The following is a 15063-nucleotide window of genomic DNA, read 5'->3' as shown; positions in this document are numbered from 1 at the left end:
AAAACCTTGTTTAATAATGCACAAACATTTTCTTTAGAAAATTAATACTACACGTCTATTTTGTTCCCTTGACAAACTCCGGTGTCGACGATAAGCTTCGTTTTCGGTCAATTTTTCGCTGTGAAATAACCAATAATTTCCCGCTGCAAAATTTGCATAAATTGGTGTTTCACGTATGTTTGCTGTTCATAGACGTGTCACTGTTAATAACAGCAAAAGAAACTTTATAATTTCTCATTTATTTTCCCTTGTTACAATCTGTACGAATCCATGTCTAAAATTAAAATAATTTCTAAGGGGTGCTGCGACGATTCTTGCCGAGGGGTGTCGTAAAACGTCTCGCGAGCCCTGGGGATGGAAGAACGACGCCTACGACGCCCAAATGAGGTTTCTTACCGCATCCTGACCCGAAAACAACTACTGAAGTACATGAGCGAGTCGCCGTCGTTGACTATGGCCCATCTCCCATGCACTGGCAGCTCCACGTTCATTAATGCTCGGGAGCCAATGTAACAGGTCATATCAGAGTAAAGGAAAGCCGCCCCCCCCCATGCCGCTCCATCCAGCCCCCAGCGTCGAGACAGCAGTAAAACCTGTAACAATACCACACGGGACAGGAAGCGAAAACGGCCAATAAAGGCACCCGAGAGAGCACTTTATTGCTCCAGTTGGCCTCACCTTCCTCCGACGGCAGTTCTGCGCAACGAAAGTGATGGAATGCAGCTCTCCTGTTCCGGCATCGCAGCGAGGCGGAGCGCAGTGCCGCGTCGCCATTGCGGCGCCCGAAACTGCGCGCACCGTGTCGAGGGAGCGCCGTGCGGGGAGGTCCCGTCGGTCCATCTGTCAAGCACCCCTCGCGCTTTGAAGTGTAATTACAGAGGCCATAAGTGTGGCAAGACCACCAGCGGACACCCGGCGGACCACCCCCCACCCACCCCACCGGCTCCCCTTTGTAGCCACTTCAAAAAGAGTTGGGAAATCCACTCCACACACAGAAAGGGGCCTCCCAACACGACACTGTGATTTACCCAGTTACCCAACACTGCATCCTCCCAGCACAACTGCGGTGGGGGGGGGTTGAATTCATCTGCCTTTCAACCAGTATCTGATGACCCCCAGTGGATGAGGAACGGCATCAGGAAAATAATGCTGATTTCACTACATTTACTTTTATCTGGTGCCTTCCTCCAAAGCACCTTACTATGACTTAGATTGGGCAGCACTGTGGCACGGCGAGTAGGGCTGCTGTCTCGGAGCTCCCGGGTGGTGTGAGAGGACGTGAGTTTGATCCCCGTGCAGTCTGTGTGGAGTCTGCATGTTCTCCCTGTGTCGGTGTGGGTTTCCTCCGGGTGCTCTGGTTTCCTCCCACAGTCCAAAGACATGCTGTTCAGCCATAGCGTGTGAGTGACAGAGAGAGAGTGTGTTCCACTGATGTATGGATGAGTGACACAGTGTAAGTAGTGTATCTAGCAGTGTAAGTCACCTTGGTGAGTAAGGTGTGTGGGCTGATAACACTGCGTAGAGTTTACTGGAAATTGCTTTGGAGAAAAGTGTCTGCTAAATTAATAAATGTTACAGATCACATTCAATCTACCCATTTCTACAGCTGGGTACTCTCTACTGAAGCTATTCAGGGTAATTACCCAGCTCAAGGGTACTACAGAGGGGAGGATGGGATTTAAACCTGGCTCAGGGAGAAGCTCTAACCACTGCACCACCAGCTCGCCACAATTTCATGCACAAACCCCTCCCTCCAACAGCACCTGCCCCAAAGGTCAAAGTGGAGAGTCTCAGCAAAGTAGGCAGTTCAGAAGCCTCTTCCTGAAACACGTAAAAATCGTGTAAACGAGCAAGGCGCGCCGGACCGGCCGTAAAAAGGGTCCGAGAAGGCGTTCATTAACCACGCCGGACGCATTCCAAACATGCCCAACAGTGGAACACAAACTTCGAAGCATGACGGCTAAACCTCCCCCAGATTACAGCAGGGACATCATCAGAATGGGGGGGGGGGGGGGGGTGAAAAAGTGACTGAAACAAAGACCGACTTTAAAGAGCAACATAATAAACCAACTATGCCATTAAAAATAACAACAGGCTATAAAATTTGCGCTGTTCTCATAAACTACTCCTCCTGCCTCCTTTAACAGTAGTGCTGTGAGCGGCGAGGAGGGCAGCAGGTAGTACGGTGCACAAGGTCACAGACGCATTACCAGAAGGTTGTGGGCTCATGTCCCGGATAGGACCCATCTGCAGTACACCTGGCCGACGCGCTTAACTCAATCCGCTTCCGTAAAAACACAGCACATGAAAATGTTCCATAATCTTAAGAGTTACTCTTAACATTTGACCCCCCCAGCATGTTTCACATCCACATGTTAATATGCATAACAGAAGTTGAAATAATTGCACGTCAATTCAGCTGAGGATTTTCTCCGAAGCGTCTTTGAGCGCGGAGCTACTTACACTTGTTCACCCATCTATACTGCTGGGTAATTTTCAGGAGCAATTCAGGGTAAGGACCTTTCTCAAGAGTATTGCAGGCTGGAGGTGGGATTTGAACCTACGACCTTATGGTCCAAAGGCAGCAGCTTTAACCATTATACATTCATATTTCCGTATAAAAGCAAATAGTACACACAGTCTTCGTAATGTGCAACACAGGTCACCGCAAAAAGGAGTTTCATGGTTTATCTGGTCACTGGCATCAAAGCTCAGGTTCAAAGATATTAATATTTGTTTTATATTTATTCATTTCGCTGATGCTTTTCCCCGGAGAAACAGACGATGTTACTGTACTTACAATTATTTACCCATTTATAGAGCAGGATCATTTTTACTGGATCAATTTAGGGTAAACTCTTTGCTCAAGAATACCACAACTAGAGATGGGAATCAAACCGCTAACCTTTGGGTCCAAAGGCAGTAGCTCGTGTCACTACACTATCAACCGTTTCAACTCACTTTCCTACAATACAATACAATACACACTTTCTAAACTGCTTATCCCATACAGGGTCGCGGAGAACCGGAGCCTAACCCGGCAACACAGGGCGTAAGGCCGGAGGGGGGAGGGGACACACCCAGGACGGGACGCCAGTCCGTCGCGAGGCACCCCCAGCGGGACTCGAACCCCAGACCTACCGGAGAGCAGGACCCGGTCCAACCCACTGCGCCACCGCACCCCCCCTTATAAAACAATATTTTAAGAAAAATTAAAATGCATGAATTAAGAAGTGAAGAGAAGTTTAATTCCAGCATGGAATGTGAGAGTAGGAAGGGAGCTGATCTAGTTCTCTGGGTGTGACACCACTGGTGATGATCAAGTCATGTGTAGCACAGCGATGACATGGGACACATGCCAGGTCCCAAAGCCTCGACTCCGTGGGTATCACCACGCGTCATACCAGGACCCACATGGGACGCGACGGGGGCTCACAGCCTGAGGGCTTTCGGGGGGGGGGGCAGCGATCACAGAAAAAAGGAATGCTTTTCCAGGAGCTCTGGGACGGGGGAGGAATCTGGGTTCAGCGTCTCACATGGCAAGTTCTCATTTAAGCGATACAACCAAAACAGCGTTTCTGCGCCGAAAGAAAGGAGATAAACACCAACCTGGGGCAGGTCGGGACCAGCGGGACCAGACCACGTTCCCGAAGGTGTCGACGGTTCGGGCCGAGATCTCATTCGCGCGCACGCTACTAACAGATGTCCGTCTCAGAGGAAACGACCAAGAGGCAGTTTTGGCACCAAGCGATTCTACAAAATTTCAGCATAACGCAGCAAAACTGAAAGTTACAAGGAACATTTAATTTGCAATTTAATTTCATGCAGCGTTTCAATGAAACGATATGTCCAAACATATTTAATTTATTTTAGAACACACAATAATTGTTAAATCACGCAACGCTAAACGCTATTTATGTAGAGCCAGTAATTATGGGCATGAACTTACAACTCAAGTAGGCTGAGGTATGAATTTTCAAGGCTGATGCAACTCTAATCAGGACCTTAGATTAATGAGTTGAGATTCAGATGAAAACCCTGTAATAAGTCATTGTCTGAGGCTCTGGAGCCGGATCTGAAAAGAGAGCGTCAGTTACCCTAATTATACCCACCCGGGAGAAACGCACATGTTCTTCATGAAGGAGGCACTGAAAATGGAGAAAGATCACTCTGCGTATTACAACGTTTCACGTTTCCAGCTCAAAAATCTGGTCGAATCCTAGAGTAAAAAGCCTTCTGTCGGCAGCGACAATGCATTTTGCCGCAGCGCTCGTTCACCGGGAATTTTTGAGTCATATTTTCGGCGAACGCGGAGCTGCCTGCTGAAGTCGAACACAGCTAACGTTTGGTTAAACGAGTTAATCAGTGGTTATTGCTCTACTGAAACCGCTCCCTCTAATTAAAGTTCTCCAACTCCACCAGATTTCATTTTCAGGTTTTTCTTGTTGGAATTCCGCTCCCTTCAAGATTTTTCTGTACCGGTCGGGGTTTAGAAGAGGAAACAGGGACATATTAATTATTAATATCATATTAATATATGCCACATTTTGGCATGATAATACAGACAGCACTGTATTATATTACAGTTATTTATTGAGCAGACACTTATCTAGAAAGTGACTTCCAATGAACTCTAGGTAGTGTTATCAGCCCACACACCTTATTCACCGTGGTGACTTACACTGCTAGATACACTACTTACACTGGGTCACTCATCCATACATCAGTGGAACACACACTCACACACTACAGGTGAACCTGAAGAGGATGGCTTTGGACTGTGGGAGGAAACCAGAGCACCCAGAAGAAACCCACACAGACACAGGGCGAACTTGAAAGCTCCACACAGACTGAGTGGGGTTCAAACCCACATCCTCTCACACCACTCACTCTGACACAGCAGTGCTACTTGCGGTGCTACTGTGTCATCCCACTATCGTTCTCCGCAATGCACATAACTTTGGAGAAAAGCATCTGCTAAATTAATAAACGTAAATGTCAGCACACGGCCACAAAACATTTTGATATTGGTCCTATGAACATTTACTAAACAGTTAATAAATTGTACATTGAGTTACTCATTTACACAGGAGGGTATTCTTACCAAATCAGGTGAGTGCGTGTAAAGAGGGGCAGCAGGCAGTGAAGTGGTTAGAAGTGCTGCCTTTGGACCCAAAGGTCACAGGTTTGATCCCCACATCAAGCAAGGTGCTTACCTGACCTCCAGTGAAACTGCCCAGCTTTTTAAATGGATAAATAGTAGTATGGCACTTTGGGGGGGGGTGTGGAAAAAGTGTGAGCTCAATGAACACATAGAAAATTCAAGTACCTTGAATACGAGTAGGACTTGAACCAGCAATGTTCAGAAGGCAAGGGGACGGGTCTAAGTGCTACAAGACCATGGAAGCCTGGAGAACTTTGCAGCTGATGCCCCTCCCACTGTGATTCCAGTGAGCTGCTCTGATTTGGAAATGGTGAGCAGGAAAGGAGGAGGGGAATTGCCTTGAGGACTGTATTCTACTCAACCAATGAATGAAGGTCCAAAACCCTCACAGCGATGCTCTCTACAGCAATGAGGGCAGCACATATGCATTTCTCCCTGAAGCTTTTTTTTTTTTAAACTGTGAAATTGGTGATTTTTGCACAGCTCACCTACATACCAGGAAATAAATTCAGTTAAATACCAGCATTCGGCGAAACGAAGAACAAAATCATGTGTCCGATAAAATATCGTGAGAGCTTTAACATCGCAATCGTCCAGGTGTTTATGCCAGAACCGGACCTGCACTCGTTTCGTCAAACAGGTAACATCCGAGTGACCCTTTTCCAGGATGGAAAGGAAATTAAATATTAATTCGATTCATCAACAGTCATAGATTCGACATATTTTTTTGTCAGCTAATTAACGTTATGGGAAAATGTTGTGTTAAAGCCCCTACAGTGTGTCTCCCCAGTGTTGCTGTGTAGCTCCACTGAGAACCACTGCACACCTTTCTGCACAGGTGTGACGTCACTACCCCGAACAGAAGGGACACAAGACAGCAGCAGGTGGCGCAGCAGTTAGAGCCACATATTTGCAGTCGAGGGAGCTGGGTTCGAATCCCCCTCCTGAGTGCCCTTGAACAAGTACTTGCCAGATAAAAACAACGAATGTGCTGTTTAGATGGGTAAATCATGGTAAGCAGCACGGCACGCAAACCTAACTAAGTCTAAGAAGTCGCTTGGAGAAGCTAAATAATAAATATAATATCCGACAGTTTCTTTGTAAATTTCGTATTTCCGAGAACTAAAAAATTACTAAAACCATTTAATGCAATATATTAATATTTATCACATTACTTAACGAGTTTTATTTTAGTATGATTGGGGGAAGCAGTGCACAGCAATAAAATAAATACCGGTACCGTTACCAGAGCAGAGTGGCAGAACGGACCGATGAGACTAGGATTTAGCGGGAAAGTAAACGGCGTTAGCGCCGCGTGCTTCAAACAATAAAATAATAAGAATAAGGTCCAACTTACCGTAGACCTGAGGAACACTCTGAAGCGGAAGTGGAAAGTCTGTCCGCAAGTATTTGCGCCTTGAATCCCCGGGACGGTTCCGGCAGCGAAGGAGACACGGGTGAAGTACCCACGCTCGGCACGGACACGAACGGAGCCACATGGAGCGCTGCGCGCGAGCCGAGCGCGCGAGCCTTATCCCCCCGCCCCGCGCCCGCGCGCGCGCGGGCTGAGGGAAGGAGGTAGGCGTGGCCTCCCGGGCGTTCACTTCCCGCGGCGCGAGCGCATCGCTGCGGAGGCCTGTGGAGACGAGTGGGCCGCGCAGCCGCTAGCGCTCTGTCGGTATTCCTATATTGTAGTGTATTGCGCTCTAAACGCGGAACTACTGTACATGTGTTTATGTGAAATTAATACATTTATTTAGCAGACACTTTAGTCCAAAGCGACTTCCAGTTAACTCTATATAGTGTTATGAGGTCACACCCCTTTATTCACCAAGGTCATTTACACTGCTAGATACACTACTTACAATGGGTCACTCATCCACACATCAGCGGAACACACTCTCTCTCTCTGTCACTCACACACTATGGGGGAACCTGAACAGCATGTCATTGGACTGTGGGAGGAAACCAGAGCACACCCACACAGAGACAGGGAGAACATGCAGACTCCACACAGCCTGAGTGAGGATCAAACCCACATCCTCTCGCACCCCCCGGGACCTGTGAGACAGCAGCACTACTCACTGTGCCACCACACCCAGATTACCATTGTGCACTGAACACAGGTGTGTCTGTGACTGTGTTCACCGCATGCTATTTAACTGACGCTCATACCCCATTCTGTCCCTCATCGTCCCTAATTGTGTACAAATCACTGCTTTCTGTCATAACCCTGGTTTATCCTTTATATTTCAATAAACTTTATTTCTGCCCCACTGCCAAATCAGTTGCGTAATTGGGTGAAGCGGTGTTCCCAGACAATGCAGCGCAGCACTAAAAACACAGGGCCACTTTTACACCTCTAATTTATAATAATGTTCATTATGAAACTCACTGGCCACACACACACACACACACACACACACACACATACACACACCTTGTCCCAGATGGGGTCACAGTGAGCCAGAGCCTGACCTGGCAGGGCATGGAGACACACCCAGGACAGGATGCCAGTCTGTCACAGAGCACCCGAGGCAGGGCTTGAACCCCACACCTGTTAGGGAGTGCAACCTGCTGCACCACTGCACCTGCTGCTCACTGTTGAAGTTAGTGCAAATTCATTGCAAAAAAATTATATGCACAGTGTTGCATTTCTATGGCAGTGGGCCCATCAGCCTACTGTATCTAGGGGCAATCTGGTAATGTAGTGGTTAGAGCTGTTGCCTTTGAACCTGAAGGTCACAGGATCAAGTCTTACCTCTGGTAGTAGTCAAGGAGGAAGGTAGCTTCGGGGCCTCACAGGTTTGAGTCTCACCTCTGGCTGTAGTACCCTTGAGCAAGGTACTTACCTTAAATTGCTCAAGTAAAACTACCCAGTTGTATAAATGGGTAACTTACTATCTTAACATTGTAAGTTGCTTTGAATGAAAGCATCAGCTAAATGAATAAATGTATTTACTCTCCTTTATTCTTAAATGTGTGTTGGCATCATGGACTGTACTCCTCTAGTACGTTCGGTAGGGTAAAACACTTGAGTGAGACACCTCTCAGGCCTCAGTCAAGGGCATTCCCTCCTCATTAGTGCCATTCTCCATCAGATCTGGTTCAGCTCCCATTTAGCTTTGAGCAATCCATGCGACATCTAACATATTATTTCACGTGTTCCTCCGAGGGCCCCGCTTTACTGACAATTTGGGTCATGTGTTCACCAGAGGAACATAAATCCATATGGATTTGCCGTGCAACGAGCAAGTGCCCCCACTGGCGCTCCACTACATAATGAGATTTGTATTCATCCTTCAGCATACAACTCGTATGTTAACATTCAAGAGGCTGAAACGTGGCTTCCGAGCACCGATCGCTTACGGCTTTACCCTTTGCTTGTTCAGGTTTTTCCTCAATTTGCAAGGAAAGTTGAAGGGACCTAAGGCATTAAAAAAAAAAAAAAACTTAAAATTGCTTTATCATCGTAAAATACTCACCTTTATAAGGAAACCCTAAAATATACATTTAATTCTGGATGCATTGATCAGAATGCAATTTTCCTCTGGTGACACATAAGAATAGATTGTAGTCACGCCATTGGATGTGTACTTTTCCCCATTGTCCTGCTGTGTCCGCGAATCGGACTGCCGCTAGGGGGCAGCACATTTTAATGAACCGAGACAATTAGATACAGCTACATAATACACACACACACACACACACACACATTTTCAGAACCGCTTGTCCCATACGGGGTCACGGGGAACCGGAGCCTACCCGGCAACACAGGGCGTAAGGCCGGAGGGGGAAGGGGACATACCCAGGACGGGACGCCAGTCCGCCACAAGGCACCCCAAGCGGGACTTGAACCCCAGACCCACTGGAGAGCAGGACTGTGGTCTAACCCACTGCGCCACCGCACCCCTGCAGCTACATAATAATAGTATAGAAACCAGTTTAAAAGGGCGGGAACGGAACGGCCTTGGTTAATTCCCCTAGAGATTTCCCCTCCTTAGCGAATTACCCCTTGCCACTATTACCGAAGGCTTGATAATTAGGAATATCTCAAATTTTACCAAGTCTGGATATTTTCAATAAGGTTAAAGCTGGAAAGTTTTAATTGGATGGTTTACCAAAATTTTCACATGCAAAATGCCCTTTTTATGAAGATTTCATTTTTTTCCTTGTTATATTATTCATGCGTTTGAAGGAAAGAATGTGGGTGCCACAAAAGTTATTACTTTTAAGTAAAATTTTTGTAACTTTAATCGTTTCTGGTTTACTGCTTGTTATACACCTGTACTGTAGGTGGCAGAAGTCATTAAATGTTTTTATTGGCTATTACATGACATTTATTTATTTAGGAGACGGTGGGTCACTCATCCATACATCGGTGGAACACACTTTCTCTCTCTGTCACTCACACACTAGTGTTAAACTTAGTTACTATTAAACATTTCTAAAGCAGTTTACAAAACTAAAAGTGCTTAAATATGCAAAAGACGTAAAAGTAAAATATGCAAAAGATAGCTAGATAGATAGATAGATTTGAAGTCATAAGGAATGAATGAAAGTTATACTATTTTCGTTTAATGATGTTATAAATTGGAATGAGACTTCGAGGAGTTTGGATTTCTGCTAGAAAACATTCACATACAAACATATATTTCAATCTCTTAACATTCGTGCCTTTACTGGATAATGACATAGAGCGCGTTCCAGGAGCCTTCTTCGCGCATTAAGTTTCTATTGCTTAACGGACCTAAGCGAAGCTCGTGTCTAATTGACCGCTATGGACATCTTTTCCCTGATTGGTTTGTAAAGGAGGGCGTGGTTTTCCGACGCTTGCTCTATTCTGATTGGACAGCAGCACGTCGCTCAGAGAGCAGCTGCCGCCGCTGTGACAGCCATGGCTGTGTAGGTCGGACGGTGACTGTTGCTGCTGCGATGACAACATCGGCGGTGGATGTGGACAGTGAATATTCACCACACTGACTGGCACTAGTGAGTACCCACTCATCATTTCTTCCAAATACCTGTTCCATTTATCTGCAGATCTGGCTACGATCGATTCGCACCTCCGTGGGCTGCCTTCTTCCTTGACTCCAGCTCCGGCTCCTGCTGCTGCCGCCTGCCTGCCTGGCTGGTGGAAGACGACACGCCACCAGCATTAGCGGGCTGATTTATTGCATGTACGCGGATTTTTCCATTTTCCCATCTTCTCTGCGACTCGGCAGAGGGGCTCGCGCTCGGAATGCGAACCGCGTGCAAAGCGCGCGAGGTGGACGCGCGGCGGCGCACCACAGCGACCGTGTTGCAGCTCCGATGTGTGTGTGTGTGCGCGCGCGTGCTCGCGCGCTCCGTGTGACAGCGCGATCATATGTGCGGAACGTGGCGAAATGTGGCGAATCGCGCTGAATGTGACAGTCAGCGGGACTCCCCGGGTTTCTGGGCTCCTCGGGTCACCCGACACAACCCCGACTCAGACTCTACTGCATCGAATTCGCGCTGCAAACGAGCCCACAACTGTTACGCGTCCATGTGCTCGTCGTATTCATTTTTCTCTCTTTTAATTTTTAAACCCGCACGCACCCCGCCCCCAACGCCCCGACCCCTAGCCCCCCCAGCCCCCCAGCCCCCAGCCCCTCCCCCACCCCCTGCTCCAGGTACACACGACACTGAGGGTAGAGAGGCGCCCGGCAGCAACTCACACGTAGCTGATAAAAGGATGCGAAAGGGACCCCCCGCGGTGCGCGGCCCCGCTGCCGTGACACGGTGCGGTGGCGGTGGGTGGATCTGTCGCCAGTGGCAACAGGGAGCTCCGCGTTAAACCACCACACACATGATGTACCGCGACCGCACCTGTTTGTACCAAAGATGAAACATTTCTGTAGCGAAAAATGTAACACATCCGCTACATTGTTGCCCAGTGATCCGTCACGCGACCGTGTAGACCAATTTTGGCAGGGGGGGGTTCCGCCGGTACCTCACTGGGGGTGTCTTATGCAAGAATCTATTTATAGTATATTTTTCATAATTGAACAAAAAGAATCCACAGTTGAGGAGCTCGGAATTTGAACAATATTTAATTCGTTGCTATTATTTATTTCGGCAGAGAATTGAGTTTGCAGTATGATCTAGCTGAGCAGGCCTTACAACACCTGCTGGACTCCGCTTTTTGGATTTATCATCTGGTTATTACTTGTTCCTCTTAATTTCCCAGGACTATTGCAGAGCTGTTTCGCCCATTTCTGGGTCTTTCCATGCGCATGTTTCTTGCCTGTAACCTTACTGTAGTTACATCAGTTATTTACCATGTGCATCAGGTGAGTGCAAGAAATCACTGGGTAAAATGGACACGTTGATCTCAATGAACCATCAGTTTCATGAAGGCTTTATCAGACTAAGGTGTCCTAATGATTATTTGGTGTGAAAGCATCACACCCCGGTTTTAATGGAAAGGATTGGGTTATTGGCTGGGGATTGACCCCAATCCATACCGCCAGGCAGGCACCATCTCCAACCCTTGATTAATTTGTCTCTGTTCCTGACAATCATCACTTTTCTTCATTAGCTGGATGAATGAGAGCTTTTGATGCTACAGAAACAATTTTTTTAATCATATCTCATAAGGTTAGACAGGGTTAGGCTTTGGGTTGATAGAGAAACCCTCTTTATTTCATAATGTAATTCTTTGCTTTTAAACTGTTCCTTTATGTATTTTATTCTCAATATTTTGTTTCTTATTTAATGCAACAAGTTACCTGCTGCACTTCAGGTTAAATTCTGTGTTCAAGGATGCAGCTGCATCATTTTTCTCTAGTCTGGAACAAACAGCCTTCAGGTTTGCTGCGCGCTTTGCCTCTCAGGACACCGTGGGGACACCGTTGGGACATCATTGGGACACCGTGGGGATTGTGCTCTTGTGGGGTTCCTTCCTGAAGGAAAATTCAAGCACATTTAGAGTTTCGTTTTCTTCAGTCGATGTTTACTTGCGACTGCGTAGCGCTGCAACTCACTGCCACCGCTGAGTGCTCTGCTGAAACATCCTTTTATGGGAAAATTGTAAATATGAGCTCTTAGCCAAGGATTTGGTAAATTCAGGGACAGCCCAGTCCGTGGAACTCCGAAATAACCGAAAAGGTCCAAATGGGGAACTGAAAGGGTTTTTCACCGATTGACAGCCAGCAGTTAGGCGTTAGAGCCCTGCAGTGCAACACTAATGCAACTTTATTTGTCTGCGGTGATCAGATAAGATACTTTATTGTCATTGTATGCAGTACAGTGAAATTTTGTGTGGCAACCCTCAGAACAACAGCAACAGAAAGAATTTACTGTTCACTTAGTAAATAAGTGAATAGAAGACAAGTAGCTAAGAATTTAAGGCTATGATTTTGCCAAGCCAAAAAATTATTTTCAGATCAAGTAACTGCTAAATATTTTCCACAGATACTGGGTTACATCTGAGATGATTTGGACCTTACGCCAGTGGTTGAAGTTCAGAAAATACATTAATTCATTTTCATTAACCGCTGTGTAGCCAGTATCACTGAGTGCAAGGTGGGGGGGGGGGTAACAATTCTGGATAGGACGCTGGTCCGTCGCAGGGTAGCCACACCCACTCACTCATTCACACACCGTAGGCAGTTTAGTGTGACCAGTTCACCTGAACTGCGTGTCCTTGGACCGTGGGAGGAAACCAGAGCGCCCTCAGGAAATATACACGGACATGGGGAGAGCATGCAAACTCCACAAACACTAATCCAGGTGCTGTGAGGCAGCAGCACTACCTGCTGCACCACTGTGCTGCCCTTAAGAAATTCCAATGGACTTAATTGTAGTTACGTGGAGTGCACCATTAAAACCAGCAAGCACATTCCAGTCATTCCAGCAAGAGTAAATCTAAACTATTAATGTGTGTCTTTTTCATGTGTGCGGATGGATTCCAGGGTATTTGGCTCGGTAGGAATTGATTTTATGAGTGGATTGTCTTTAGCCTTTTTCCGTTATTTTTTTCCCTCTCATTAACCATGTACTTATTTCGGGGTGATGCTTGTAACCGTAACTGTGTTCTTCCGAGCTACAGTTAAAACACAGGAAGAAAATCTCAGTCAGACGGATCCCTACGTGCATATAGTTAGAACTGTAAGACCTCTCAGTGGCACTAACGCAGCTACCAAATTTCATAATTTGTTTCTGGGAGTCATACACAGCTTTTGACACTCGATTCCGTGTTTTTGGTAACTGTATGCTGTATATTACTATGTCAGCTTTTAATAAGGTAGCAATTATGTTAGAAGCCACATTACTGTACTGTTAATCTGTTAATCATTTGTAGGTATCGTTACACCTGGCTAACATGTCCTTTAGAGGACGACGGTCAAATGTTCCAAAAACCATTAATCGTATTTAAAATCCCTGTATTGTCCCAGTGACGACCAGGGGGGTGCGGTGGCGCAGTGGGTTGGACCGCAGTCCTACTCTCCAGTGGGTCTGGGGTTCAAGTCCCGCTTGGGGTGCCTTGCGATGGACTGGCGTCCCGTCCTGGGTGTGTCCCCTCCCCCTCCAGCCTTGCGCCCTGTGTTGCCGGGTTAGGCTCCGGTTCCCCGCGACCCCGTATGGGACAAGCGGTTCTGAAAATGTGTGTGTGTGTGTGTGTGTGTGTCCCAGTGACATCGTGCACAGACTGCATGTATGACTTGGGCAGCGACCGAGACCCCGACGAGCAGCAGCTGTGCTTCTCTATTGTGATCTTCATCATTTATCTTTCAGTCCACAGTTGAACCGATGTGTGATGTGGCCATCTGTGTTATGTGCTTTGATGACCGTTACCGCGTGTGCATGTGCCCAGATCCACTTGTCATAACGATATAATAATCGATAACGACCAATCATGCGTGAAAGTGTGGTCTGGTTACAACAGGGAGCACAAAATAAGAGAAATTATTGTCTCCAACGTGTGACGGTAACGGGTTGCATGTGGTCGTGATGTGGATTTGCAACCTGAAGCTTTGAGTTCAACCACGGTAAAGTTAAAAAAAATGGTACATCACTTCTGATTAAAAAAAAAAATTCACTTAAGTGACAAAATAATAACAGTAGTAATAATAATGATAACAATAGAACAGTAGAGAATAATAGATCATAAAGAACAATAGATAATAATAATATTCCGTAGCAGTGCTGGTTTCTGATGTAATTTGGCCGTGAGACAGAGCAGTTCGCGATTTGCAGAAGTCACATCTGACACTCTGTCTTTGCTGCCCGACAGCCTTTTTATCTTGACTGTCCTAGTGGACAAACCACAGATCCTGCTGGGGTACGAGCCCAGGGTCCCGAGGTGCCGTCTCAGGGACCAGGGAGGGAAGCGCTGAACCACGGCCCAAGTGCTGGATCATTCTGACAGAGGCATTTTTCATCGACGGATAAAATCGCACCTCCGAGATGCTGCTCGGAATAGCCCCTCGACTGTGCGGCACCCTTTTAAATCACTTTATTTATTTATTTGGTGAGGCACGGGGTGGAAATTGCACTGGATGCGACAGGACTTCACAGGGAGAAAATGAGACTCTGCCATTAGGCTGGCCTTTTCTTCAAATCGTCGCTGTGCTTCATCGTTTATGATTAAGTTGCGCGCGCGCGCGCACACACAAAATCGGTTCTTTTAGAATCCCCGGGGGGTTTTGATCCACTGTTAAACTCACTCACGCTTTTGTGCTTATTATAAAACATGACATAATTAAGGAAAGGGCTCATTGTTGTCAGTTGTATTGGAAGCAATAAGCGATAGAAGTTCCAGAAGGTAGGGAGAAGACCCTCTGCGGAACCCCTTATTGGGGCAGTTGGTAGTCTAGTGCTTAGAGCTGCTGCCTTTGGACCCAAACGTCACAGGTTTGAATCCCACTTCCAGA

At 46.8% G+C, this 15063-nt stretch overlaps 2 protein-coding genes across 8 annotated transcripts in view; one reads left to right on the top strand and one right to left on the bottom strand.

Annotated features, from left to right (window-relative positions):
* The window catches only part of LOC108933173 (Scm polycomb group protein like 2), a 42450-nt gene extending 35773 nt beyond the window's left edge, over positions 1 to 6677 (bottom strand). For all 5 annotated transcript variants that reach the window (XM_029250399.1, XM_029250401.1, XM_018750050.2 and 2 more), the window contains exon 1: positions 6522 to 6677. The gene's annotated coding sequence lies outside the window, so the exon portion shown is untranslated. The remainder of the gene's footprint in view (positions 1 to 6521) is intronic.
* Positions 6678 to 9987: 3310 nt separating this feature from the next.
* LOC108933176 (cyclin-dependent kinase-like 5) overlaps positions 9988 to 15063 on the top strand; it is a 72095-nt gene continuing 67019 nt past the window's right edge. For all 3 annotated transcript variants that reach the window (XM_018750053.2, XM_029250568.1, XM_029250562.1), the window contains exon 1: positions 9988 to 10156. The gene's annotated coding sequence lies outside the window, so the exon portion shown is untranslated. The remainder of the gene's footprint in view (positions 10157 to 15063) is intronic.

This window comes from Scleropages formosus, chromosome 1, assembly GCF_900964775.1.
Source record: "Scleropages formosus chromosome 1, fSclFor1.1, whole genome shotgun sequence".
Taxonomy (NCBI): Eukaryota; Metazoa; Chordata; class Actinopteri; order Osteoglossiformes; family Osteoglossidae; genus Scleropages; species Scleropages formosus.
The sequence above is the reverse complement of the archived record's forward strand: the minus strand, read 5'-3'. Positions and strand labels throughout refer to the sequence as shown.